The sequence below is a fragment of the Lonchura striata genome, chromosome 5 (genome assembly GCF_050655825.1).
Source record: "Lonchura striata isolate lonStrDom1 chromosome 5, ASM5065582v1, whole genome shotgun sequence".
Lineage (NCBI taxonomy): Eukaryota > Metazoa > Chordata > Aves > Passeriformes > Estrildidae > Lonchura > Lonchura striata.
In genome coordinates this window covers 26193840-26218184 of record NC_140707.1, presented here as the reverse complement: position 1 = coordinate 26218184, position 24345 = coordinate 26193840, and the positions used below count along the sequence as shown (strand labels likewise).

The following is a 24345-nucleotide window of genomic DNA, read 5'->3' as shown; positions in this document are numbered from 1 at the left end:
AATGGCATAAAGATGACATATTTTGGTCCAGATCTATGCAATCTTATGCAAGGTACCTCTGCAAAGAACTACCCTTAAGGGATGCTTGGAGACCAACAGCAGCCCCCTCCCTGCCCTTCACACCTCACCAAAAGGCCTGAGGTTTAGGGGAAGAGCTCTGGTCCTCTGTTCCTTTACCTGACCTCCTCCAAGTCCCCCCTGATCACGGCACTTGATAACAACAAACCAGCCACACTCCCAGCTCCTCCTCACAGCTGCATCCTCAACAGCAACCACTGCAGCACAGAGCCACTGGTGTCAAACAAAAGGGAGAGATTCTTCATGAAGGGCAGCTCAGGAGTCGCTTCTGCCATTTATCCCTGCACTGAAATGCCTCGGAGTCCTAAAGCCAATCTGAGCTCCTTCCCATGTCCCAGTTACTGATGTTAAGGCTGTAAGCAGGAAAGTCATGATATAGAAACAAGGACATAATGGTTTGGGTGGCTATTCTCCCAAATCCTGACTAAGCATTCTTTGGCACCTTGAAATCATTAGTACCTTGTTCCCATGGCAGCAGCTCATTTTAGAGCAGTTTAATTCCACCCAAGACTAACATGCAATGTTGGAAATTATTCAGGTACCTACTATCAACTTCCTCCCACAGATCCACAGCATGTGAGGCAAGATTCAAAGCTTATTTCACTGGGCGTTTTTAGCTAAACTTTTGCATTCAATAGCAACATAAAACCCCATCACAAGACCTGTATCAGGTCAAAATGAAGACAATTCCATTAAAATGAAGACTATTTAGGAAGGAAGGGAAGGTGCAGCATGCAGCTGGCAGCTGTGGCACAGGGTGCTGCTCACCTGGCAGAGCTCTTGCACAACACAACAGATTGTAAGGGCTCAAAACCTTTTAATGAGAGAGTGAAGGAGGCTTGAGTAATCAATAAAGCAACCAATGATAACGCATACCTTTGATCTGCTTTTGCTTATTCAAATTCCATCTCCCTAAAATTCTGGGAATAAAGAAATACAGTAAGCAGAGACACCTACAAGTAGACTCTTGAAGTTATATATTTACTTCTGCTCTACTACTGAACAACATAGGGCAAATTAAGTAACTGCTAAGTTGCAGGCACCTTTTAAAATGTGCTTCTAGCCAGCTGTAGAGAGCTGTGAATTCCCTTACAGTTTTGATGTTAAACCTGCAGACATAAAGGACTTCAAATACTAAGTAGTTAACTGCTAGCCAATTTTAAAACAAAATAATTAACACACATACAAGACAATATTTGGTTTGCAATTAGTTATATGCCACACTGTTTCTCACCAGCCTGCTCGTTTCCAACCCCCTCTTACCCAAACAAGCCAGAAATAGCTCTCAGATAACGAAAATGTCCCAGCTCCAACCATTCAGTAACTCAAAGCTAAAACAGTCCTGCCAGCTACAGTCCTTACACAGGTATACACTAATCCAGCTCGCATCAGGGAAATTATCTCTGCTCCACCTTTTTTTACCATCTTCTGCTCAGGAAATGTCTCCCTGACAGGCAGCACCAGCAAGTCACTAGAAATATGAAGAAGAGACAAAATGAATCAGGAAACCAGCAAGTTAAGCAAGGAAACAGGCTGGGGGGATGAAGTGACACAGGCTTGAGAAGTAAAATTAAGTCTAGTCCCACATCAAGCCTGGCTGGAGGCTTGTGTTCCCAACTTTTCCCTGGGACTGCTGTCACCTAGGGCCATCACCATGGCAAGTAATGAAGGTATAAAAGAAGAAAAGTCAAGTGCCCAGCACAGCCAGGTCCAAGGATGCTGCACAGTCTCATGCAGAGCCAACAAGCCAATTAGCTATTCTGAACAGTCACACGAAAAAATTACTTCTGTAGACCCTCTGTTCTGTTTGAAGGCAGAGAGACCTAAATTTGGATCTGCATGCTAAGCCTGGCACATCTCTGAAACAGTCTCACCAGCAGCAGCAGCAACAGAAAGCCAAGCGTAGGAGCCAGCAAAAAAACCAGAAGTGCAAGCTGTACAGTTCCAAGGTGGAAGAGACATCTTGCTGGCAGGAGAAATACACTGTTGTTCCAAAAAAAGGGAAAAAATACATCCCAAAGCAAGACAACAAACAAAACAAACCCGACCTTGCAAGCTTTGGGTACCCTCCTATTGAGACTGATTATGCAAAAGCTGGTTTTCTTCCAAGGACACCACCAGACGTAGGTGGACAAATCCCAGTGGTACAAGCAGGGTTGCTGAGAAGGCATTTAAGATCAAGAAGATAACATTTAAACCCTCCATTCCCACAGGAGGGGAAATTCCCATACTCTGTGCTTGCTGGGACACATTCAACTTTCCCTCTGCTGTACTCTGAAAGTGTCTTAAACTCACTGTTAGCAGTATTTTCCTCACACACTGAATGTGCTCACCACATTTGGGCCCCACCAGCTACTCCACAACCTCCTTGAACTGACAGGGCATTAAAGGGTAGAAGAAAATATCAATCTGCTGTCAAAGCTCCTCAAAGTGCATTCCTGCAGACAGTTTGCTGTGCTCACAATGTCAGCTCACCTTTAACATTTTGTCCACAGTAACTCTATGGTCCTTCCCAGTAGGTCTGCACAAAAACCAGCCAGTCCTCTGCCTGGCTAATGCTACCATCCAGTTCAGCCTACAGCAAATACTCAGATCTACCCAAAAATGATACCCATTTAATTTCTTTAAGTTCAGTAATGCTGACTCTTGTAATAGAGTTGTAGCAGACTTAAGGCAAGTGGAGTAACATGAGCTGCCACAACTGCTGCAGACATGCTGGAAAATGCAGAAGCTTACAGGGTCAAAACCAAGCTAAAGACTTACAAGAGGCTCAGGCCAGGTCTTAATTCAAAGGAGTGTACATTTAGTCAAATATTTATCATGCAAACTTCTTACCCAGGATTTCCCAATTTCTGTTTAAAGAAACCTCTTGTGCCCAGTGATTGGTGAAATTGGCTGTAGTCCTGCAAACAGTATCAAAAAAACCCATTCTATGCTGTGAAAGTACTGCAAATACTACTCAGAGGCAACAAAAATGAAAACAACTTTGATAATTTCTGTTTTACTGCAGAAAACATTTTCTAGCCATTACAGTTTTTTTCCCCCAAAGGCTAAAACCTTTGCCTCTTCAAAACAAGCTGGTGTGATTGTCACTTGATATATTGTATGTGAATGCTTCCCTGCTACCTTGTTCTGTCCCTTCTTGCTATCATAAAGTAAGCCCATATATTCCTAAGACAACAAATACTCATCTTTAAAAATCTAATGGTTTGTGTAACATCCATCACAATGAAGCTTTGATGCTAGATTAGAAGCTCTAGCTATTACCATACAAGTAAGTAACAATTTTTTAACCAGGATAATCACAAGAAGCCTAGATAAGCAAGTCCTAGCAAATAGCAGCAGCGGGCAGTTGCTTGGCAGAAAAAGAAACACACAAAAAATGAAAAATAAACCCGAAAGAACTAGACTGAAATAGAGAACTTCCTCTTGAATAGTCTATTAGAACTGACAAAAGACTCAGAACTCTGAACAGAGTCTCTTTGCAAATTACATTTCCTAATATCATCGTCTAATAGTTGATTAAGCCCTGCAGCCCAGCAAGCCCCGCTATCTGATCTCTGTTCTCACAGATACTCAGGCTGTTCTCTCGGGTACGTAGGCTGCCTTGCCAGATAAACCAGAGCATAAATAAAGAAAAGAGCTCAGAAAAGAACTGAGCACCACATTCCCTGTCACTTGGCTTTTCACTTATATTTGTATAAAACCACACAGGACAGCAAAATATTTTCATAGGTAGGAGGCATTCATCCATTGTAGAACAAGTGAAGTCAAAGGCCAGGAAAACCACCACCCAGCCATCCTGCTTCAGAGTGCTTGTTGGGGTAAAATCATCTGACCCTGTCTCCTTCGTGTGTAGTAGGAGTTCTGCCACTGATTTTAAAGGGAGGCATCTCAGTGTCTCATTTAACATACCCAGAAGTTCACATTAAATAGGGAAATCTACAGCAGATGACCTGAAATCAGGATTGCTACAGGTGGGTTTTGCTGAGGTAGCAGGAGTCCATGAACAGGAAGGGTCACAGAATCACAGAATAAACTGGGTTGGAAAAGATCTTCGAGATCATCCATGACCAAACACCACCTTGTCAACCAGACCATGGTTTTAAGTGCCACACTCAGTCTTTTCTTAACCACCTCCAGGGACAGTGACTCTACCACCAGCCCATTCCAATGCCCAACCACTCTATCTGTGAAGAACTTCTTCCTAATGTCCAACCTAAACTTCCCTTGGAGAAGCTTAAGACTGTGTCCTCTCATCCTGTCACTGGTTGCCTGGGAGAAGAGACTGACCCTCACCTGGTTACAACTTCCTTTCAGGCAGTAATTCTGCCAGCTGCCCCTCCAATGAGAAAAGGAAATACCAAACTTGAACAGATTTCTTGGAGCAGCACAGTAAGACACAGTAGTCTGTGAACTAGCAGTCTGAGTGTTCAACAAAACAAAGAGTAGCAAGAGAGAGGTATTTTGGTCTGGAAGCATATGGACTGCTTGGAATTAATATGCTGGCTGGCACTCACCAACTATGATCAAAGGTGTATCTTAAAGCTCACCATAGCAACCCCATGATCTAACCACTCGCTGCCTATTTTTGAGAACAGAGGAGGAAAAGAAAGAAGCACCATCATTACTAAATGTATTTCTATATTTCTGCTCCTCTTTTAACAGAGGTGGTGCAGATATGAAAGAAGGATGCAGGGAAGAACATTGTTCACTCAGAAATTTCCCAACTAGCATTTGTATTTTGGATCCATCTTGAGATTGGATTGAGCTGCAAAGGAGCAGGGAGATGACAGAGGAGAGGCCCAAACAGCAATGCTATTCTCACACTTCCTTCTAGCTTGTATTTGTAGAGACATCAGAGCTTTCAGCTGGTACACCTGCCAGACTCTGTAGTGCAGCTCTAGACTTCCAAGGTCTCCATTAATCATTTCCCCTTGAGCTCCATGGTAGACAGCTTCACTGTGTGACCTTAAGGGAGAGGCAATTCAATATTTATCATGTATCCTCCTGGGGGACTTTCCCATTGACACATCAGTAGGTGCCTTTGCAGCTGACCACAAACCCTGTCACTGCAACAGATCTGTCTCAGCCTGGAGAAGCCGATTGGGTCAGCTGAGAGATGCACCTTTGGGTTCCTGGGGGCGTGTCCACACTCAGGACATCAGTGTGACTGGGAAAAGGGCTGATAGCTTCACTTTATTTTGTTTAAACCCATACGTCTTCTAAATAGCACTTTGTTTTCCAAACATCTTCCATCTCCAAGGCTTAGGAGAGGCAGTCTTTATTGCCAGAACCTGGGCCTATTACCACGTTATGGTTGCCCACACCTATTTTGAAGCTGTTTGCTAGGTAGATTTCCTGGCAAAATTCAGACTCTGATTTTCTACATTGTAATTCTGGAAATTCAACCAAGATCTCCATGAATCCTGCTGCCAATAGGGAGACACCTGAATAATATGTAAAAGTATTTATTACCAACCAAGTCTGCCTGGGACAACAGGGCATGTTCATATTCCAAATCTGGCACTGACAGTGGGAAAAATCAATACCATTTTCAACATTTAGCTACAAAGATATTGCTTTATAGCACCCACTTGTACTTAACATGAAATCGACTTTGGGATCCATGTTTAAAATGGATTCTTAACAGCATCTGACTGAGTAGCAACAACCAGACTGGAGAAAACAGCTTTGTTTCTTAATTCAATTTGTGCCTCACAGAGGATGGGGCATTTAGCCAGATGGAGCAAGCTTGCAGTACATTTTCCTGGGGGTTGTACAAGGATAAGTAAACAAGCAACAACTTAGACTACATCAGCCTGCTCTAGCCCAACAGCAACAACTTTCAATTTGCTAGCTGCCAAAATTTTAAAAAATTAGAACTATTTAAAATTTAAAAAAAAAACAGATGAGCATATTAAAGAAAAAAGGATCAAACAGTGTCCTCACAGCACCCTGTTACTTGCAGTATCATTTGTATAATACATAGAGTGCTAAAGAGGAGGTCCATCTTTACCCCTCAGGAGTTCAGTGACAAGACTTTCTGTGTGAATTTGCTCATGTAGATTCAGTTACAGGATGCTCTCAGGTTATCAGTCAGTGTCCCTGGTTGCCCCAGTGAAATTTAAAACAGCTTCACTCAACATTTTGAAAACAAAGAAAGTCAGGCTGCTGCTAAAACATAACCTTTTCAGATGACAGCTGTGAGCTGCCTCTGGTCCATATGACATTTTACAGTAAGGACTCTATCAGCAGATAGCTGGAGCACAAAAAGATTTTGGAATTGAGGTCAGCTAGAGATGTTCCACTAACACCTACACAACTTTCTGCCACAAAAAAAAAAAAACCCTTATCCCATAGGTCCCATGAAATGTGGGACAGTAACACCCTTCCCCATGTGCTGGGGGTGTGACTGCAGTTTCTGTGTAACCAGAAAGGGCAATAGCCTATGCAAAGAGGGAGAGAAGCACTTGCAGAGGATGTTCCTGCAAAGGAGGGATGGAATAGTGAGCCACTGAGCTCTTGCCCTCCTTCAGAGCCCATTAAAGGTTTCAGGAGTTGTTCAGAGCCAACTCAAACAATGGTGGTTTTTTTCATATTTAAAACTTCCTGGTATTAGAAAGGTATAAACAAATGGTTCACATAGCAAACAATTCCCCATCCAAGATCAAGCAGAAAACACAATATAAATGCTGATGGTATACTGACAGTCAAGCAGTAATTGTACACTTGCTGCTGGTCCTTTTTCTCCAAAACAGAAGTCAAACACTCTAGTTACAATCTTTTCTTTTGGACTGGTAGGAGAATTTTGCTCACACCTTTGAACATTGTTACTTCATTCTACAAACGAGTCCATGGGAGCAGACTTTCCAATCCTGATTTACACAGAGCTTTGAAAGGCACCAGTGATGTCACAGGGTTGGGACAGGGGGAGAAATATCATGACTGGGCCCCCAGATGTGAATTCTTAGGGATATTGCTCTGGGTTTTTGTGTATTTCAGAAAACAAAGCCCTAATTTCACTGGCATACCCTCTGACACAATGTTAGGATGCATAAGCAAATAGTATGGGATTATTAAACTGGTCAAATTCAACTCTGATCATCCTAACAAGACTCTTAGTAGACTTTTCAAGCTTTACACATGATAGAGCAAATCAATTACAACCTACATTAACGGGGCTGGGGGACAATATCCTCTTTTCTTTCACTAAAGTTATACTTGATGTGGGGATTTTATATTTAATACATTCCCAGAAATACACTGTTTCCTTCACATGTCTCAGGCTGGAAATGAGAGCTGCTGGGTTTCCTCAATTTACTTGAATGGGATGGTGGCATATGAAAAAGGGACTTACATGACAGTGCTAAGAAAGGCATTGCAAACTTGCTCAGGAAAAGTTAGTCTTGTGTGCTCTTCAGTGTTGGATAGGAACACATCCACTTTCTACATCCACTTCCCACATCCACATCATGCTACGAGTAGGGACACATCCACTTTCCTCTCCTACTCACTCAGAGTTACACAGTGCTCATGCCCTGCCTCCTGGTAAAAGTGGAAGAAGCATTTATGTTCATACCTTAAAAAAAACTAATGAAGTGGAGCATGGAGATGATTGGGTTTGTACACCTCCTTCCACAGAATCAACTTGCACATGTGAAACTAACCCAGGAAGAGTAGAAGAGTGGTGAGGTAAGAACAAAACCAAAAAACTAAACCCGTGTCAAGCCACCTTTTCTTACTTGAAATTAAATTATATAGGAAAGATACCACATCTAAAAGGGGGAAAGCATATTTAGACATTAAATTTAAAAATTGAAGTGTGCTCTTCATATACTTAGCTGCCAAGATAATTCTCAGAATGCTGTGCTTCCTCCATGATATTTCTAAGTAATAATTACAGTGAAATAGCTCAAGAGTACCATCTTCTAGAAGATTAAGTGTAGCCACAAGAAAAAGCACTAATAGTGAACTTCAGTTTTGAGAAGGCCAAAAGCCCCCAGTTTGCCCTGGAGCATAGAAGACCCATGAGAATGAAACTGAGCTCTGACAGTTGTTGGTCAAATCTCAACAGCATCAGAAACCACATGAAAAAATATGTTCCACTCTGCTGGAGCTAACCTTAGGAGCAATATGATAACCCACAATATTTCAGTCCTTTTAATCTTCCACCACACTTGTGAAAGGTCCTCAGACAACGTGTCTCCTCCAAGCTCCCACACAGCACATGGGCCTGATTTCTCCAGGACTGCTGATAGGCTGATGCCTTTCCCAAACACGAAGATCCAAACTCATGAACTGTAATTACCAACAGTGCAGATGCATCCAGATTAAGGAATCAAGTCACAGGACGGGTTTCACTTTGGACTATCTCTTGTGGTTATCATAAACACAATTTGGTTTCATCTGAAGGCAATGCAGTTTGCATACTCCTAAACTGCTCCACAACATGAAATAGAACACAGGAAGTGGAAGTTACTCCACAAGTGGAGAATGTATCTGCAAAGCACAATCCTTATTTCAAAACAAAAATGCTACTGGGAACACCCTGGATCCCCTCCCACTGCTCACGGCACAGCACAGTCCTCAACCTCAAAACTAGATGAGAGTTTAAACGTGTACTACACTTTAGCAGGTGCTAGAATTCTGGTGATACAAGCATGACTGTAAAAATAGAAACTTGCTTTTTCTTTCCCTTCCGGGACTTGAACTCACATATGGACCTCATTTAATCAAGACACAGAAAATCACCACAGCTGAGGAACTGAGGGGGATAACAGCTCCCTCTTGCTAACACCACATACTGGGTTTTCACAGAGGATCCACACATGCCTGATTCATGCAGGTAAGCAGGAAGGAGAGAGACCACTTTCACAATCCTGCCATTGAAAGTGCCAATCTGACAGGCTGGACCATGACTGCCACTCCAGCCACTGGAAAGGTGAAGTCTGGTTTGGGGCTCTCCTAGACACTACAGACACAGCACTGCAGGGCAAAGCATCACAACACTCTACCAGGAGTCCCAAGAGCTGCCTTGTTTTCCTGCCTTGACCACAGCTCAACTGTGCCTTCATCTCTTTGGTCAACAAGCAATCAGGAAAGAGCCTTTCTTCCTAGCTGAGCTTCTCAGTGTGAACTGTACAGGCTCTTTTCCAACGACACCGTAAGACACAAAGCAAAAGAGAAAAAATTCCATGTATCACGCATGGAAAAAGAAGACAAAAAACTATTTTGGGTGACAAAGGCCTGACATTTCAAAGTGATGGATCTGTGGTCTGTGTCAGGAGTCAGCCTCACAATTTGCAGCCCACAGCACAGCGCTCCAAAGCTATTCACACAGATTTGCCAATGACAGTATTGTGTCTGCATGCCTGGCACTCTTGGACTATTCCAGAATTTCCCCCAGTGCTGACTAGACACATTCTTCAGCATGCTAAGGAGAGCGTGACCTGTTGCTTCAGGCTGGGGGGAAATGTAGATAATTGCTTTTGAGAAGCAAAGCCTCAGTATTTCTCCATCTTCTAGGCTCATGGAGGAACAGCTCGACTGCTCTCCCCACCCATCAAACCAGAATAGAGATGCCAGGTCAGTGCAGCTGTGCACTGCCTGGTATTTACAAGGAATTTGACATTTTTGTTCTGATTTAGAAAAGCATAGAGCTCAATCTGTTCAAGAACTGGCTTCATCTGATTTCAATTGCCCTTCTGCCCAGTTGGCTTTGGTGTATGCCACACAGCACTGGTGCCTGACTTGGTGTGAGCGACTCTTCAGCAGCTCCATTTCCAAAACCACCTCAGCTTATCCCCTCTCAGGAATATGCACAGGGACTTCTCAGAGGAATGGCAGCTTTCTGTTCACAAGCAGCTCAGGAAACTACCAAACCACAAAACATTAACAGCAATCCTGCTTTCCAAAATATCACTTCAATAGACTTTGTCTGCCTTAGATTTATTCTGATTTATGCAATTACAGGGTGTGTCTGTACTCGCAGCTCTCCAGTGTGCAAGTGAGATGCTCTGGAAAAGCCTGGTTTCAATTATATGTGAGCAGTGGGGTATTCCCTCTGAAAAAATCCTACTGTCTGACAATGATATTTTACTCCTGACCAAATCCAGCCCTAAAGGTTTTCTAGTGCCTTTGGGACATACTAATTAATCTTACAGTGCCTCAGTAACAGAAGGGAGAATCACCACAAACATGCAAGAAAAAACAACCCAAGACTGAGAGAAAATGGTAAATTACTTATGGGTAAGTTAGAAGAGAGTGAAATGTTAACAACTCTCCCCAGATGGATTAGCAATAGGAAAATAAGTTACTGGGAGCAATTTCCAAAGGAATTCAGGTCCTCAGTGTTTATTTTCACACCGCACTAGAGGTACTGATGGTGCGAAGACCAATATCCATCCAACTTGGTTTTTTCAATGAACAAGCCCTTAATGCTCACAGGTACTGTTAAGACCCAACAATTGCCTTCCATACACACACTTCCCGGGAGAGGCACATGCAAATTACATTATGCCATTTTATTTACTGGGAACTTGTTTGCTCAAGCACAGCAATATAAGTGAATAACAAAGCCAATGAGATTCCAAATCCAAGGCCTTACATGTTTGTTTGTACAGGCAGATAGCAATCTCTGCATGAAAACAGTGCCATTTATGCAAAATTATTACATTAAAGAAAAAAAGCTATATACAGAAAGTACTGTATTTATACTCTCCTATGGATACATGGCACTAGGACATACTACAACGGGTGTGATTACATATCAGCAAGGTCAATGTGATGAGATAAAGGGGCATCTCCTTGCTCAGCATCACATGTCCTACAAACTGCAGTCTATCATGGAACCAATAGCATCATTTCTCAGAGCCTAAAATGAAATGTCAGTCTCTGTATAGCCTACAGAACATACCCACTAACAAAGAGGGGGTGGAGAGGTGGGCAGGGGGACATGGACAAACACATATAACCTACATATGAAGTGAACCGAAAATTATGTCACAGATATTGAACAAAATGTTTACAAGATAATGTCTGGTTAATTAAACAGAAGGCAGACAGAAAGGAAAATGACCTTGTCCTGCACAATAGAGGGATTCATATGGGTGAACCAGACACCCCAAATTACCAGCTACTAGAACTGTATTCCAAATGTAGCTCAACTTCCAACATATTAAGTCCTGACTCAATCCTGTTTGCAACATGAGAAAGCACAGACAAAATCATGTCAGTCACCTTTCTGAATCTGACCATTTTCCACCTGCTAAAAATGTAGCAGCACACTGAACAGAAGCTCCAGGTGGTATAAATCAGTTCAGCTCTGTTGGCACCATGGATGGCAAAGGATAATGTATCTTTGCAGTAGTTGTTCTCCTGCAAAATCAAGTGTACACAGTGGTTGATCTCCCCTGGCAGCCTGCATGCAAAAGCATGAATATGGACATACCCCAAGGCAAGTTTCACAAACCCACTGTGTTATACCCCTGAGTTGTAGAACAACTCATAAGATGGTCTTTACTCTGCCATTGTCCTTTTCTGGTCATCAAAAAAAGACTACATGGATGACACAGTGGGAAAAGCTCTGCTTTGTTTTTTTCAAGAGATGTTTTCTTCTAAGGAGCTCTAATCCGCCAGACTGTAACTTTCACTCTTCAAACGGAGCTCAAATTCCTGACCCTGGCACTCTATCACAGGACTTGTTTTCACTCCCATGGATTAACTGTCACTGAACTACTCATCCAGGCTAATTGGCACAACCACTCCTCTTCTTCAAAGCTATCACTTCCTCACCTATTTTCCCTTCCTCTTCCAAAGAGTACACAACACACAGTATTATAACAGTGACTTTAATTACCACCTCATCAACTGGCCAGAGTGTTATCCTGAATAAAGCCTGCCAATTACAGCCAGCAGAGGAAGGCACAGCACAGAGCTGCATATAAAGCACCTTTGAGAGTCCTGCTCCAAGCACCAGATGCAATTTATGCACATGGCTACAAACTCTGCCTGCCCCTGGGAACAAAGCAACACGGGAGGAGCTACCTTGCCTCCACGTTATAGGGAAACATGCCAGTCCTGACCTCTTCCTATGGACAAACCTATATCCAGTGCTCTTATCTGCACATAGCCACACAGCTCACGTGCCAGTGGGGAGGCCCATGACCCATCCATGGCATTATCTTGGAGTTCAGTCCAATATAATTTGTCCTGTGCTCAAACAAATGCCTTCCTCTGGCATTAACTGAGACTGCAAAAGAGGATACTAAAGAGATATCTGCTCTGCTGTGTGTTTCATCTAGGGCTGCCATGATTTGACATGCTGTAATCAATTTCACAGTATTTTTTTTCATCTTAAACCTCAGGGGGCTGCTTTGAAAAATTGTTTGTTTGTCAGTAAAACCTGAAAAGTCCAAACCTTTCCTTGGAGAAAGCAAAGCTTGGACGTGTGTGTGGAACATGAGCTAGAACTTTAAAAATTTAGCAGTAAAGAAGGCTTCTTAACTCCCCTCCTTAAAATTCCTATTTTTAAACTGAGCTTCACAATTTTTAACATCCTCAAGATCTCCAAGACTGACGAAATTTTCCTGAATCTTTAATATTATCACTAACAAATGGATGAGCAAGGTACTTTTTGAGAAGCATCGTCACAGCTATTTTGACTATACCCACACAGTAGAGCTTTAATTTTGAACATCTAGTCAATATGCAGCTGGTCTCTCCAGCCTTGAACTGGTCTCTGTCTCATTTAAATTTGGAAAAAAGAAATCTAGAAGAACAGCTAGCAGCCCCAAAACAGGGCACTATTTTGCCCACTCTCCCATCAGCAATTTTTAAAGGGCTGCAGTTCAATGCCCACCAAACTGCACATCCCTCCAGCTGTGCACTTGCTCCTCTTCCCTTACATCCAGCAATCACAGAGCATCTCAAGATGATCCTCAGTTTATGAAACACAGAGAAGATGGACCAGTTTCCTCTCACATCAGCTTAACTAGTCCCTGGATTTTATATGTGGGACACAGCGGTCTTGCACAAACAGATGTGCAGAAGAGCCCAATTATCCTGGCTTAGAGGGAACATCAAGTCACCTCGGGGAGAGCTAAGAACCCAGTGCCCACACTCTTTCAAGGGATTTACAGAGCTCAAGAAGCCTCCCTTGAGAAATCCCAGCCCAGATCAACTCAAATGAAAGCAGATGACAGAAAGAAGTTAAATGCTGCTATTGTAAAGCACCTTCTTAATTTACAGCACACCTCTGAAGCAGGAAGCAGCAATTAAACACCAGCCTTTGTAATTATAGCAGAGGAGCCTGCCTCCACCCTCGCAGCCAGCTGGAACTGCTCCCACTTCTGGAGAGCTCTTGAGCAGCCACAGTCACCCACAGCCATGCTGCAGCTCTCCATCCAGCTTCTTACAGCCCCACACCACCAGCCCTGGCACCTGGCTGGGCAGCACCTTGCCCTGACTGGCCAGGATAAGGACCTTGGGACACTGCTGCAATGCCAAATCTCAACAGTAGCGAAAGAGGACAAGCATCTTGTTTCTCTTGAACTGAGGCAGCTGTAAGAGGAAGGCAAGAAGCTGGGGAGAACATCAGTCATCACACAGTGAAATCTCCCCTGATTTCATCCACCAGTGAAAAAAAAAGTAACAGGGCCTGTCCAGGGCACACAGTCATTTAGATGCCAGCCTGATTTATCTGCAGTGATTTTTGCTCCTACACCAGCTGTTCAACTCTCTCCTGGGCAACTTGATTGGGAATTTTATACCCAGAATGGGCCGTTTCAACCACAGTATGTTACTAGTTTCTCACAAATGTTCCTTTCTGCTTGGGGGAGGAACACTCATCCATCAAATACCTTGGTGCCTTCTCTGCTTGCCACTTGCTGCAACTATTTGCTTTGGCACAGGAGATCTCTGGACAGGCACGCTGTTATTTTCCCTAGTGACAGCACTGAAAAAGGAAAGCATATAAATTATAGCAGTCTTCATTTATCCAGCAAGGAATGGGATTTTTTTGGGCATGTGTGTGTGCCTCTAGTGCTATTTTTTTAAAAGATGCTGTAGAACTGCTCCCCATTTTGCTTGCTCCAGAACAGACAGTGCTGAATATACAGCATTCTGGGGGGCTTGGCAAATAAAACTTCAGGGAAGAAAACTTTTTCAGCACAAGGCACATGTGCTCTGCACGTCCTGGGAGATTCAAGGAACATCCTCTGCCCTGTTTTTATGCACAGTTTGCATCATTTTATTCTTCCAGAGCAGCTGTTGTGTAAAATACTGGAAAATTAATGAACACTTAGTAAAGGGCACGTTCTCCTTGCACCTACAAACACAGCAAGTCTCCAGCATTGCATCACAATGTCAGTCCATGAAAGCTGCAAGGCTCAGAGAAACTGGACTACACTGACAGCCCAAATGTATATGAAGGTAATGCCTTTATACATTCAAGCCATGAGTACAACCCACAGGCTTGATTTTCTACTTGTTCCCATCATCCACCTTTGCCCGTTCCCCAGTGTCCCTCCACTTCCAACATAACTTCACTGGGATTTAGATGGGGACTTAACTGGATATATAGAATCAAAAAGAAAAAAATCCATTTCGAGCCAAGGAGAGATTGGAAACAATCAATCAGCATCTTTGAATGTATTTAGGCCACTTCTCCTGGGAAGGACTGCAGCAAACAAAGTGAAGCAACATGTCTACCTGAGTGGGGTGCCTGAAGCTGCAGGAAGATAGCTGTGGAAATAAAGCAAAGGCTCTAGGCTGCTGCAAGACTAATTAAACCCTGATTTAACTGAGGCTGCAGTTTTTAATCTGGATTTTGGAGAGTTGCTGAAGGATTTTTTAACATAATTTTATTCAGCAGCCCTTGAAATGTATTCAGTGTCAATTGGTATCTTTTTCCTGGGACAAACATCTACACTGACAGCTTCTACCACTGACATAACACATCAACTCACATAAAGGAAAAAAAATCACCATTAGCTAAAAATATCTGAATGAAAACAGAACAGTGTTTCAAATGCCATTGTATTAGCTTGCCTTTCTTTCCTTGGCTCCCTCTTTGTTTTCTGTGGCCATTGACATAGCCTCTGATAGCTGCAAAGAAAACTGATTTCATACTAGGTTTTAAATAGCAGTAGGAGACATTTCCTTGAATTACATTTATGAAAAAAAGCAACCTGATAAATTTCTTGTGTAAACAACCCTTCCAAAGTCTATGAAGAACTACTGAATATACCAAGAAAAGGTCCAGTAAATGAGCTGTGAAGGGAAGCAGTGGCAGGCATGATGTACTTTCCCCCCTCACTTTCCAGAAGCTGCTCATTAAGTCCAGTTTTAAGTGGGGTGGAGACAAGCCACAGAAATTCCCAGGATAACACTGGTGTGTGATTAATGAGAAATGTCACATCAATCCAGCAGACTTGTAAGGAAGATGTGACAGTTGCATGCACACAGGCACCGACATTTCCCTGTGTGTTTGCCCCAGAGCATCCTGCCCACCTGCTCCCTTCCTGTTGAGCTCAAACCTTCCTAAAATTAGGACCATTTCTCCAATCTCGTTCCAAGTTTCCACCTTTATCTCTCAGTCTGCCAGCGCTGCTTAAACAAAGAATTTAGGAGCGGAAATGAGTGTATTCTGTGAGAGGCACACTCCAGAGAGCAGGAGGATGAGCACACAAACCCAAACAGAGCAACGCCGGATGCTTCCACAAGAGAAATCTGCATCCTTTCCTACAGTAGAAACGAGCATAGAGAGGAAAGAATGACCTCCAGATGTAAGTCATCCTAAAAAAGTTACTTTAAAGGCAAAGCTCAAGATTTTGTACTTTTTGTGCTAAACACAAACCCTTAGGGGCTTTCTCTGAAGTCTGCTTAGGTACCCTGCACACATCTGCTGGGTGAAAAGGAGCAGCGTGCCTGTTTGATACAAAGCAAGTACAGAAACACACCACATTATCCTGCACAACCTTTTAAAACATTTAAGTATGAAAGACTGTAAGAGGAGGCATGAAGGCTATTCCCCATATTCCTTCAGTCCCCTCAGAGCCAGCAGATTGCTCCAGCTCCAGCACATTTCAGCATTTTACAAAGCATCAGCCATGGCCAGGATCAACATATATAATGCTCTGTAAAAAAGTAATACCCACCAAGTTGCCCAGGAATGCTTTGGCTGAAGTAATTCAAATGGCAAAACAGCATTTTTTTTTTTTTAATAAATCTATTTCAAGTGGATTTGGCTTATTTCCAACACCAATTAATAGCAATATTGAATTCCTGGGTAGATAAATATGCAGTTTCTGCCTGCTAGACTTTCATGCAATGACACTGTAAAAACCTAAAAAAACCAATTCTATCTGCATAGACTGAAAAAGTTGTGTCCTCCCAAATACAGACCTTTCTAAACTCCATTTTTTGAAAGGATTTACATTCAAATTAATTTTTAATTTGGCACTAAGAACTGCAGAACACAATTCCTCTGTCCACCATGGCCACGTAATTGTTATAATTCAGCTTTTTGAGGTGTGCATTCTTAGGTATCTACAGAGATGCTTTGGGGAAGGGTAGCAGCAAATAACCTGCTGCAAGAGAAACAAGCCAGCATTCCTGTGCAAGACACTTTTGTTCATTTTCTGTAACAAAAATACGCCAACTTTCCTGCTTCTTGTGCAAAGTAACAAACTACCCTAACTGACAGCACTAACACTCATCAGCCTGTCCCCACAAACAGTAAACTTTTCCCTCTGAGCTCCCTCACATCCACCCAAGCTCTCCATCATGAATGGTCCCCAAGCATCTCCAGCTTGACTGCTGATGCTTTTCCACTGCCCAGCCACTACTGTTACATTTAAGCCAGAGCCTTGTCTCACACAGAGTGATCTCCGTATCAGAAAGCACCACTTAGTGTAACAAGAAAAACAGCACTGCAGTTGCAAGCTCAGGCCTCTCTGAGACAAAAATCAATAGGGAAGTTTGTAGGAAAATGAGGAAAAAAAAGGATACAATGTTTTGTTTAATTGCATTACTGTGCTTTGGACATAACAAAGCATTCTTTATAGGTGACACGGAAAGCCATTCCTAAAAATTAGGAAAATGCAACATTTTGTGAACCCTAGACCATAGAGATTATTTTGGCCCTTTAAATCAACTTAATGTCTTATTTTTCAAGTATCAACTTTGCATAATTTCTTTCTGCTGCTGTATTTAACACACAAGGAACACTTCTTTCTTGCATCTTCCCCACACCCTGCTTCAGGAAAGGACAAATCACTGGAATAGAGACAGCAACATCAAAAAGAAAGCTGCTGTTTCATTTTTATGCATTTGTACTAGCTGGTAATTTATCGTTTATAAAGCTGGGGATGGTTGAAATTTTGTCCCAAGGAAACCATGCTCTGTTTAATAATGAGAACAATCAAATGCCATGATTTGTAGGAAGCAACTTTTTTCCTTGACCTTTTTATTACTGGCAAAATGTCAGCAGCCTATTGAAGTGCAGAGAGCACAATCTATGATAAAAAACTTTGTGTTGCTACATACCAGACCAAAACACCCCCTCCTCCCTGTCCAGTCACAAACCTTAGCTTTCCAAAACAGCTCTGATTTATAAAGAATTATGGATAACTAACAGAGTCTGAATGCCAAGTGCAATATCGTGGGTGAACAGGGCTTGCTCAATTCCTGGAAGCATAAACAAGGGGGGAGGAACAAAAAGAGCAAGAGCCAGAATGCAGCCTTACTTCTGTCTTTGATAGCTGCAAGATCACTGCTGACATAACATGTGCAATCTTCATCCCTACCTGAAATACAGCAGCATGAAAATTGGAAAGGACCCAGCAAAAAACCATAAGGCTGTCTCCAAGTCTTAACTGCAATGAGAGTTAACATGTTCAACCTGCTTAACTAATCAAAGATATTTAAGGGATCACCTGATGATAGCCTGCAATCACTTAGAGGGATAAGATGTCAGAAAACTGGAAGAAACAAGGTAGAAAAATGCCACATTAGAGCAAAAGCACATATCTTTTACTATAAGGGAAACTACCATTTCCACACATTTCTGAAGAGCATAAAAAAAATTACCACCAAAAATTAAAACCTGCCAAAGGAAAATGCTGTAATTCAAGCAGAAATTACTAAATGTAAGAATATCAGGCTAAATATCCTTGCAGATGCAAAGTCAAATGAGACCAACAAGACTAATACAGCTGGCTTTAACATCCAAGATGCAAAGAAAAGCTACGTTGTCCAGAAAGCAAAGTCTAGCCTCCCTACCTGAGCCCACTTTCTCACCAGATAAGCACCTTAGGAGATCACCATGCCAAGTGTTGCAGAGCCTTTCTCCAGCTGCCCGAGCCCTGCACCTCGCTGTGCTGAAATCAGGCAGCAGAGCAGCCAGCAACAGGCAGCTCATGCTGCTTGTTAAACACTTCTAGCCCCAAAACACTGCATTTCTTCTCCACTTAACTTTTCTAAGGTCCACTTCCAAATCAGCCTGAAGAAAATATTGTTTGACTAACTTCAGTAAAATAAAGCTTTTTATTATTTCCCACGCCGTTTCATTTCCTGGTACTCAAAGCTAAATGGCACAGATATTTACAGTACTGGGAGTCTCATCTGTAGCTCATCTAAGACAGCCTCACTGAGCCAACAGCTCACAGTGCAGTAGGACTGCCCATTAAAAACACTACAGGATAATTCCAGGCTTCCTACGGGCACCATCTATGTGTACAGCTCAGTTCATTTTCTACACGTTATTAAAAGCTACACTACTTAACTCACCATTTAATTTTGATGTTAAATGAAAGCAAAAAGCATGACAAAAGAATGGTAGTGAATAAAAAAAGAAAGAAAAAAGATGTACTTGAAGAATTCCTAGTAGCTCTATCCAGAGAGCAAACAAGCATAATCTGGCTGGAACTGGGCCAGCAGACAATGCCAAAAAACCCCCAAGAAAAGATCAGACCCTCTCCCTGCCCTCATAACAGAGCCCTGTAGGCCAACACAGGAAAATAAATAAAACCCAACCCCAAAACTTACTTTGTTATTTTTCCGGTGAAGACAGAGGCACAGAGGTGCAAGCAATCTCCCCACAGCTACAGGAGGCCAGTGATGGAAGCAGGAACAAACACTGATCTCCTGATTTCAAAGCCAAATGCCCTAACCACAAAATTATCCTACTTGCATTGCCTCAACCTGTCTCATCCAGAAGAACCAAATCACTGGAGAAGAGGAGGAGGGAGAGAAGGGAAGAAAACAGAAGGTTTATCAGAAATATTTCTGGTCCATCTGGGAGCAAACACTGCTTACATTGGTCCCCCGTAATTGCACTCCAATCAATTCAGAACAATGTTAGGAAATTTAGTGCTCAAAATACTCAACTTTGAGAGTTCAAGCAAGGCTGACACTGACCTTCTCTTAAGGCAGGAAAAAGCCCCATATTGCTTAATGCTTTTTATACAGGGGCCTGGAATGCTCAAGAGATTAAATAATTCACACACTGCCTTTTCCCAGGAGTTCACATCTAGCCCAAATCACAAATGTCAAGTGCAATCACATGCACTCTTGATAGACTTTGAGAGGTAAGAGCACGGCATGAGTGCAACTCCCAGGAGATAAACACTTGTATGGAACAAATCCCTGCAGATCAACCTGGCAGCAGTCCCAGCAGGACTGCAAGGGAAGCCAGTGCAGGAAACACTGCACAGAAGTGGTATCTTGGACCCCAGGGTACAGAGGTGAATAAATGAGGGAACATGCTTTGATTTTCCTCTTAACAGCTTCAACTTCCAAGGACACAATGGAATTCTGACCCAGATAAAACACTTTTATGCACATGGAGAGGCAGGGTGTGCTTACAGCAGTGCCATGTTAAAAGTGGCATAAAAGGTGCCATTCTCAATCGCATCAAATATGCCAAGACAGTGAGCTGGTGTGTTTTTACATGGGGTACACAGCTCTGCACACCTTGTGTTTTGCTCAGGCTCTCAGACAAGGGCAGTGAAGGGAAGCAAGAGCACAAAGTGCTGCAGCTCCGGCGCGGGAAGAACAGCAGAGGCGGGTGCTGGTGGAGGGCACGGAGAGCTGGGTGCACCCACTCAACCTGCCCGGGGACTTGAGATGTTGCAACTTGCTCCAAGCAGAAAAGAGCAGCAAAGCACGGCTTTCTCTGCAGTGTGGGCAAAGCACAGAGGGAGCAGAGCCTCGGGGGAGCCATGCTACACTGCAGTGCCTTCAGAGCTGCAATGGCATTGGCTGTGTGTGCCCCTGCCTGTGCAGCTCCAGGCTCGGCTGCAGGGTGCAATCTGGTTCTTCACTCTGTTTCCACAGCCATTTTCACTTGGAGTGCCTGCTGATTCCTTCCATAAACTGCTGCATCCCTGAGGTACAAGGGCAGAAAACTCTTCTAGCAAAACCTGGGAGTCAGCGATAGAGAGGGGAAAATAAATTATTAAGGACCACATTGGGGCAAGTTTTCTTTCTTTCTGTGTCGAGCAAAACTTAAATCACTTCTTCCTTCCCCCATTGTGGCCATGGTAATAACACACAACTATTCATTATCCTCATCTTAACTAGAAAAGCCTCTTTCAATTTAGCACTTAATATAATTACCATAAATTAAACAGTGTCTAGAAAAAGTCTTACCTTTTCAGAGCTATTACCTTACCTCTATGAAACTCTATCAGTTAAAAGTGAAGATAGCTATTAAACAATAAGGGTTTGTAGCTATTCAGTGAGCAGAAAAGTGAGATGTTCAGTGGAAAATTGTTCAAAATCTATTTCTAAATTCAATACCACATCTCCAAGGGAAAATGGGAGAATCTCATTAATGGTATTGCAATGTCCCTCTCGCATTGCAGAGATAGTACTTGAACACCAATTCTTTGTTGTGTTCACTTTCCTTCACCTTAACAGATTCCTTTTTTTTTAATATGAGGGGAAAAAAAGTCTGCCTTTTATAAAATCACAAGGTAAATTATTGCCTTTGTGTGCTTTCAGGAAAAGCTCTCCCTGGCTAGTGATACATCATTAATGTGATTTCTCCAAGAAACATAAAGGATAAAAAGCACTTGGCTGCCATGAAGTCAATGGGAAAACACACAGACTTTGAGAGGGTCACGATAAACAAAAAATAAAGCCATAAATTTCCACACTGGTACTCTAAAAAAAAAAAAAAAAAGAAGACAAAGCATCTACAACAGGTACTCAAGAGAGGCATTTGGTAAATGGTTATTCTGTGTTCTCCTAAATAAATCAAACGCTAGCTTGGTAATACTTGGAATGATATTAGAAGCATTATTTTTAATACAACATAAGTTTACCAGCCAACAAGAATAAAATATTAAGCAGGAAATATCTTTAATATAGTGTTTTCCAGCAACTGGGAGAACATTAGTAATAATTAGCAGCCAGCACTGGAAGTGCTGTCTGCTAACTGTGCATCTTGTGGATAACAGCAAGTCTTGTGTTAACACAATGATGTCAGCTGACAACAGCTTTATGGCAGAGAACAGCATATTGGGCATTTCTGGGAAAAAGAACCTTTAGTGCTGTGGGGATTATTATGGTTAAATTGCTTCTGAGTCACCGTCTGTTATTGCTCAATGTTTCTCACTTGGTCCCTACTTACCTACCTTTTATTTCCTCACAGGGATGCACCTGCTCAAAACGAATAAAACTGGCACTGTTGCACCCACTGTCTTAGCTCTTTTAGACAAGTTATTCAGTATCTTGCTTACATAATGAGATTGGTTTTATTTATATCACAGAACAGCCCAGCAAAATCCAAGACAATACTGCTCTAAATATTGTGTGAATTCCCAATAAGAGACCTTGACACCAAAGAACACAATCCAGGCAGAGAGAGGATGAAAAAGGCATGGAAAGCTGATATCGACACACTGTGCCCATGTACCTTCTCAGGGAACTGAGAAATGAGAGACCCTGCACTACACTTCTCAGATATACTCATGGCCAGGAGATCCTCCCAGCTTCTCAGCACACCTCACCCTCTTGGAAAAGAAAGCTTTCAGCACCTACGCCGAGGGATTCCACAAGCCAGAACTTGAACACCAGCTTGGGAAAAACTAGGTTAGAAGCCTGACAGTCTAGGCTTGGTTTAAGCAGCTTCCAGCCTTGTCCACAAGTGGAGCTCCCCAAGTCTACTGCAATGCATAGGTGTAGGAATAAATGAGTGCAGGCATTAATAAATGACTGCAGGTGTGCCAAGGTGCCTCCCATGACCTGGAGTCCAGAGAGAAATTCAGGCATAAACAGCAGTTTGATTACAGGCAACAAAGCCTGGGTGGTTCATCAGTCAAAAAAAAAACAAAAAACAAAAAACAAAAAAAAAAAAAAACAGACAGACAAAAAAGACTCCCACAACACCAAAAAATACACTCAACAGCCAAGAAATAGAGCCTTGTTTGCATCCACTGAACCTGAATTAAAACAAAATTAAAAAATCTTACACATGGTTATACACATTCTATCTCCTCTTCTATGAGAAAGATTACACAGGTAGAGCAAGACAAGGAGGCTGGGGCAAATGACAGATGTCAAAAAGGAAAGAAGAAAATCTACAATAAATGAAACTGAATAATACAAACACTTTGTATTTCATATCTAACACACCTGTGTCCTGCTCTAGATTACAACAACAGAGTGCCATGGAAGGCAGTTTATATTACTGCCTTGCCCACTAGTGCTATAATTTGTACAGTGCACTCAGTGCCCATTGAAAGCCTTTATAGTCCAAGTAAGGCTTTACAAATTCACAAAAAAACCCAACCAAACAAACAAACAAAAAAAACTGCATAGACCTTAACTGTCTGACCCACATGTGAAAGAAAATGAAATTATCTGCAAATCCAGATTACTTTCCTTAGTAAGGTAAGGGGAAAAAAATAATTCACTGCATCAGCAACTGTCAGGCTTGCAGCAGCGCACAAGGTTCTTTTTCATGGCAAGAGAGAAAGAAAAGATATAAAGAGTCATCTTATAAAATGGAAATCTCATTTATTTGCATCCATGCCAGGAGCTTGCCAGAATAACCACTCTGACAGAGAATTAATTCCAGTGGCAATTTCACATTCACATTTCAGGGATTTTACAGATGAGCCAGCAACAGCTCCCTGAATAAACTGTGCAATGTTTGATAAAGTGTATAAAAGCCTTGGTCACCTCCTACTTCTACATAAAAGTTATTGTCTCCTGATGCTGAAGTCATATGAAAAAAGAGAAAGTGCAAAAATATCAAAAAAATAACACAAAAGAAATTTAAATTGCTCTTTTCATTCTGCAAAGATGATTCACATTGATCAACAGTTATGCAAGGGAATAGAATTCCCTTCCTCTCCTCATTGGGACATGGCAATATATTGCTGTGAGGAGAGAATTCCCTGTTATTTTAACCTGAGAAAAGAGCAAATCAATTCAAAAATGCAGTGCTAGCATAGGCTTTGCACTCTTAACTGGCATCAAACAACACAGGTAACAAAAGCCGAGCTGCTTCTGCAGCACTGAAGGTGGGAAGGAACAATGACATTACAACAGCTGTCTGCAATAAAATGCGTTGGCATGAAAATTAAAGTGCTTTTCAGAGCAATCTCATGATTCTGCTGAGAGAAAACTGAAGGAGGACTATCAGGACACTGCTTTTGTGCCTGAAGTGCTGAGACGCAGAAGGACCAAGCTCACATTTAAGCTTTGCACTCAACACAGAACGAGACATTTCATCCCTCGATGCCTCTCTGCCACATCTGATAGATTAGCAGCAAGTCTGCTTTTATCCTGGTTTCTGCTGATCGATTCAGACAGCACACCCTTCGGGACTCTACTACAGTAGCATTCCAGTTTGGGAATACACACAAAATAGCTATTACATTATTCCTTGGGGGTACAATTTCACATTGATTGATTCACTGACAGATTAGAAAGGATGAAGCAGGCAAGCCCCATGTTCAGTTTCCCCCCTCCCCCCACAATGAGAGCTGCACACATCCCAGTTTATTAAAGATTTCTCTTTTGCCTTCAGCTGGTTAATTTTTCACTGATGCTATAATCATACGAATGGTAACTGGGTTGCCAAAACACTCAAATTCATACAGCCCTGCAGTCAATTCCCAGTAAGTTGAAGCTTGGCATGGAGTTTAACAAAACACATAGAAAAACTACTATCAAGAAAACTGCCAGCACAGTAAAGTTATTGATATTGGAACAGAGCACAGACCTCAGTGGCACACTACAAAAGGAAAT

The 24345-nt window shown here is 42.2% G+C and overlaps 1 protein-coding gene across 9 annotated transcripts in view; it reads right to left on the bottom strand.

The window, feature by feature from the left end:
• OSBPL5 (oxysterol binding protein like 5) overlaps positions 1 to 24345 on the bottom strand; it is a 174130-nt gene that overhangs the window by 107994 nt on the left and 41791 nt on the right. The window contains exon 1 of one of the 9 annotated variants that reach the window (XM_085581489.1): positions 19129 to 19471. The exons of the other annotated variants lie outside the window; for them this stretch is intronic. The gene's annotated coding sequence lies outside the window, so the exon portion shown is untranslated. Of the gene's footprint in view, positions 1 to 19128; positions 19472 to 24345 lie in introns of those variants that run through there. 9 annotated transcript variants of the gene reach the window in all.